This window comes from Tachyglossus aculeatus, chromosome 11 (assembly GCF_015852505.1).
Source record: "Tachyglossus aculeatus isolate mTacAcu1 chromosome 11, mTacAcu1.pri, whole genome shotgun sequence".
NCBI classification, from domain to species: Eukaryota; Metazoa; Chordata; class Mammalia; order Monotremata; family Tachyglossidae; genus Tachyglossus; species Tachyglossus aculeatus.
The window spans coordinates 73,188,271-73,193,873 of NC_052076.1; the positions used below are offsets into that span (position 1 = coordinate 73,188,271).

At 51.5% G+C, this 5,603-nt stretch overlaps 1 pseudogene; it reads left to right on the plus strand.

Moving 5' to 3' along the window:
- The first annotated feature begins 586 nt into the window (after window positions 1-586).
- On the plus strand, window positions 587-4,558 carry LOC119935132 (annotated as a pseudogene).
- The last annotated feature ends 1,045 nt before the right edge of the window (window positions 4,559-5,603 follow it).

Genomic DNA, 5,603 nt, shown 5'->3' on the forward strand with positions numbered 1-5,603 from the left:
TGATTCTTCCACTCCATGGGGATCAGCTGTTCTGGGTCCTCACTGAAGGGGCAACAGTCCTCATGGCCAGGAAGGGTGCTGAGAAGCTTCTGGAAGGAGAAATGAGCTAGTCCTTCTCTTCTGCTCATCAAGACTCCTTCGACATCCACCTCCGGATGGCACTCACCTGGGATTAGGAAAAGCCCACAAACTCCAGCCAGCTCCTTATGCCTCACTTGGACCACATCCACCCTCAACCCATCCCAAATATCCTCCCATCTGGCACTCCCACCCCCCACCTACCCAATCAATGTACCAGGGGTCTTCCACCTCTTTAAAATGCCTACTGAAGTTGTTTCTTCTTCAACAGGCCTTCTATAACTAAAATTCTCATCTTCCTAGCCCCTCCCCAAACATTTTATTTTTCCCTTCCAGCTCACCAGTGCACTTAATCCCACCCCCTAAGCACTGAAGCATTCACCCCACATCAATTAAGTACCTATTGTTTTACCCAGAATCTTCCCTTACCTGTATTGCATCATCTGGATCCGATCCCCCTCATTACACCGATACTGGACCTGTAAGATTCAAAGAGAACTATGTCAGCATGCACAAGACAGGCCTATCTGAAGGTTTAAGGGAAAGCAACACCATAATGAGAACAGAGAAGTGGGGACAGGTGTGTTGAGGTGGTGAGGTAAGGCTGCAAGAAACATGTCTGCTTAATCTGTTCTATTAGGCTCTCACAAGCAGTTAGTACAATACTCCTCCCAAAGGAAGACCTCAAATGCTGTTGATTGATTGCTGTAGCAAAGTGTCCCTTAGAACTTCCCCTGCCAGGGAGAGAAGTGGTAGAACAAAGAGGCAGTTTGAGTGCCCAGGAAGCCATCTAAGATGGCTAAGAAGCCCTTTTGCCCACTAACCACCCTTACCCCCCAATGCAGGAATGAGTGAGGTCAGGGTAGAGTAAAGATACCCTCTCAGTACAACCCTACAGGCAAAATCTTGGGGAGATTACGTGGCCTTAAAGAACTCCCAGCTATCAAACCAGTAAGCAGATTCAAGGCTCCTAAATCATCAAAACCACCTTCCAAAAATCCCCTTATTCTCCCCAGCTCACGAATGAATGAGTAGGATAGGATGAAAGGGTCTGTCCAGAACAACACTAACTCCAAACGCCTCTCCAGTCAGTCTCATCTCTGGCCCGACCCCAACCCCCTTTCCTGTCCCGTCTCAGTTCCCTCTTCACAACCCCCACATCCGGGCCGCTGACACCGGACCCAAGGAATGGCCAGGAAAGCCTGGCCCTTCCAAGTAGACAGCCCACCACTCTCCCCACCTTCAGAGCCCTCTTAAAATCACTTTTCCACAGCGTGGATTAGCGGAGAGAACACGGGCTTGGGAGTCAGAGGATGTGGGTTTTAATCCCGGCTCGTCCACTTGTCTGCTGTGTGACCTTGGGGAAGCCACTTAACTTCTCTGTGCCTCAGTTACCTCATCGATAAAGTGGGGATTGAGATTAAGATTGTGAGCCCCGTGTGGGACAACCCTAGTACCTTGTATCTACCCCAGCGCTTAGAACAGTGGCTGATGCAGAATAAGCGCTTAACAAATGCCAGAATTAATATCATTATTATCTCCTCTAAAAGGTCTTCCACAACTAAGTTCTCATTTCCCCTATTTGTTCTCCCTTCTATGTGGCCTGTGCACTTGGATGGTATCCCTCTAAGCATTTCTGTCTGTCTTCCCTTGTAGACTGCAAGCTTCTTAAGGACAGGGATTATGTCTACCAACTCTACTGCAGTGTACTTTCCCAAGCACTCAGTACAGTACTCTGCACAGGGTAAATGCTCAATAGATACGATTGACCGATAACCATTAGATGGCGGCTCGGGCTACGGGAGGCCAGCGAGCGACCCCCATATAGCGACGACGAGCTCCGGTGGCTCGGTCTAGGGTGTGGCAGGGGGTTAGCAAAGGAAACCCCAGGCCTATGGCCTAGACCCAGCTTTCCTGCTCCTGCCTGCACCCCCTCCTTTCTGGCCTCGAATTGGGGGAGTGTCATCATCACGCGCCCGTGACGATGAAATGTTTTTCCGTGGTAAAACAATGTTTTTCCGTCTAAAACACAGACCCGGTTCTGGGAGTCAGAAGATCATGGACTCTAATCCCAGCTCTGCCACTTGTCTTCTGTGTGACCTTGGGCAAGTCACTTCACTTCTCTGTGCCTCAGTTCCCTCATCCGCAAAATGGGGACAAAGACTGTGGGCCCCAAAAGGGGACAGGGACCGTGTCCAATGTGATTAGCTAGTTTCTGCCCAAGCAATTAGTACAGGTCCTGGCACAGAGCGAGCACAAAAAATTCCCACGAGTCACGGTGCCCGACAGCGTGCCGGAATCCCGGACAGGTGGGCCGAACACAGGTCGACACGGTTCTCATCTGCCCCTCGATGGTTTCGGAGTCTATATGTGGCAAGGCCTAGTAGACAGAGACCGGGCCTACTAGTCAGAAGGACCCGTGTTCTAACCCCAGTTCTGCTACTTGTCAGCTGGGTGTCCTTGGGCAAGTCGCTTCACTTCTCTGTGCCTCAGTGACCTCGTTTGTAAAATGGGGAATCAGACTGTGAGCCCTATGGGGGAAAGGGACTCTGTCCAACCCGATTATCTGGTATCAACCCCAGCACATAGAACAGTGCCTCGCACATAGGAGGTGCTCAACAAATGCCATTCAAAACACAAAGTCAAGAAAAAGTCTTTCACCAGTTCCTCTTCTCCCTCCATCCCTTAACTTGTATGGATCGCTTGAGGTTCTCTTCTGAGACCTTTTCCGTCTGACTTTACACTCCCTCCCTCTGGGGAGCTCATTCACTTCCATGGCTTTAACTATCGCTGTTCCAGGTGAGATTTTTGGAAAATACCCTGGGCAATAGAGAGACCGGAGACAGAGGGACCGGTGAGGAGACCGATATGGTAGTCAAACTGGGATGGGACAATATTCCCCGGACTCGGTGGGCCATCAGGAGATGACGTCTGCAAAATGTTTTGAACTTCTCGTCAGAGGGCCATAAAATACAGCCAAAGCTTGAGTACCCATATTAATGGTGAGAAGCAGAGTAGCCGAGAGGATAGAGCCCGGGCCCGAGAGTCAGAAGGACCTGGGTTCTAGTCCTAGTTCTGCCACCTGTCTGCTGTGGGTCCTTGGGCAAGTCACTTCTCTGGGCTTAGGTTCCATCTCCTGGAAAATGGGGATTAATAATAATAATAATAATGATGGCATTTATGAAGCGCTTACTATGTGCAAAGCACTGTTCTAAGTGCTGGGGAGATTACAAGGTGATCAGGTTGTCCCACTGGGGGCTCACAGTCTTAATCCCCATTTGACAGATGAGGTAACTGAGGCCCAGTGAAGTGACTTGCCCAAAGTCACACAGCTGACAAGTGGCGGAGCCGGGATTTGAACCCATGAAATCTGACTCCAAAGCTGACTCTTTCCACTGAGCCACACTGCTTCTCGCCACGCTGCTTCTCAGCATTTTAAGATTAAGGCCGTTAGCCCCATGTGGGACATGGAAATGGAGATGGAAATGGAAAGTGACAGAGGAAATGGAGAAAGGAAGAGCTGTGAAGAACCAAATAGAGTCATGGGACCTGCTTTTGGAAGGAAGAATCAAATTGCTGAAGGCCCTGCTCACCACCAACCAGCTTCCACAGCCAGAAACGTTCCCCATATTCAAGGACAAGGGAGGATCAGAGTTTGCCAGCATCCTAAAAAGCAGTCACAAGGCACTTGAAGCATTATTGAGGTCTCTGGCGGATCTTCAGGATGAACTGCTTTACCAGCATCCAGACACGAGGCACCTGGTAGGTGGAAAAAAACCCAAAGCAGAGAGTGAGGAGGAAATTTCCAGTGAAGAGGAGGAGGAATTGCTTGCTGAGGAGGGACAGCAGCAGCAGCAGCTGCAGAGGAAAGAGCCACCTAAGTGGAAGCAAGCTAGAGATGAGTGACTACCCCTGACTTCATGGCAAAACGCTTTGTCGATTCCACATCCTATCGTAACCGGATGCTGCAAAAATGGCACGACAAAACCAAATTGGCTTCTGGCAAGCCGGGAAAGGGTTTTGGAGACTTTGAGCGCCCAATCCTGACTCAGACCATATTCCGATGGACAAAGAGAGATTACTTCAGCGGATGCAGACTAAGCGCTCTTCGTACCGTGATCTTGGCAAGGCCGAGCCAGAACTCCAGCCTATCCCCGACAGCATGCCAGGACAGCAGTAGATTTTGCTGCAGGCTCCAGCCAACGCTCAGTTGAAGGACCTGGATGAAGAGATCTATGGTGATGATGACTTTTACCACCAGCTTCTGCGAGAACTTATAGAACGGAAGACCAGTTCCTTGGATCCGAATGATCAGTTGGCCATGGGCGGGCAATGGCCGGCTACTCAGAAGTAACGGAGTAAAATTCACAGGAAAGTGGATAGGAAAGCCAGCAAAGGAAGAAAACTCTGGTATCATGTCCTTAGTAAGCTGCTGAACTTCATGGCACCTACTGACCGCACTACAATGAACGATGATGCCAGGGTTTATGGTGCTGTGGCTCGTGTCATTTTGACACTTATCCTATCCCGCTTGGATTTCTGCGTCAGCCTCCTTGCTGACCTCCCAGCCGTCTGTCTCTCCCCACTACAGTCCGTACTTCATTCTGCTACCTGGATCAGTTTTCTACAAAAACTTCCAGTGGTTACCCATCCACCTCTGCATCAAACAGAAACTCCTTACCATTGGCTTTAAAGCACTTTAAAGTACCCACATCAGAGCAGAATAGCCTGCTTTCTGGGGCCCCCTGAAGTGCCCAGAGATGGCTTCGCAGGCCAGCCACTCACTTGGATCCCAGAGGAGTTGGGCCGCGATGGACTTTCGCCATTAGAAACGCCTCCGGTTGCACGGCTCCCGATCAGCGTGTCCTCCACGTGGCTGAGGCTCAGCTCCACCAACCCCGATTCTACCTGTGGGCACACAACAAGCTCAGCTTGACCGCTGCAGGGCCACCGCTCTGCCTGCGGGCACAGAGCATGGCCAGTGTCCCCACCACATGGCCACGGCTCTGACTGCGGGCACAGAGTACAGTCAGCATGCCCACCGCATGGCCACCACTCTGCTTGCAGGCACAGAGCATGGTCAGTGTGCCCATCACATGGCCACACCACTGTGGGCACAGAGTACAGTCAGTATGTCCACAAAATAGCCCTGCCTCTCCCTGAGGGCACAGAGTGACCACCCAGTGTCCCACCCTGATCCCCTCAACTTCTTTTGCCCATGAGTCCCTGTGGGGAAGGCCGGCTGGACACCCCAAGGACTCTGCATGTGGCCAGGGGGCCTCTGGGGTAGCTCCTGAAATGAGAAGCCCAGAGACTGAAGGGGTAAACTCAGGCATGGACTTCTCCCCAAGAGAAGAGCATAGTTTGGACGCTTAGGGTTTGCTGATGCCCGCTCACCCACCTTCCTGCAGAAGAAGTCAGGGGAGCCGGTGCCGATGGCCAGCTGCGCTGCGTACGTCAGGGTCTCCCGGACGGGGAGGTAGCCCAGAAAAGTGTCCTCCTCCAACAGCGGTGGAGAGGACACT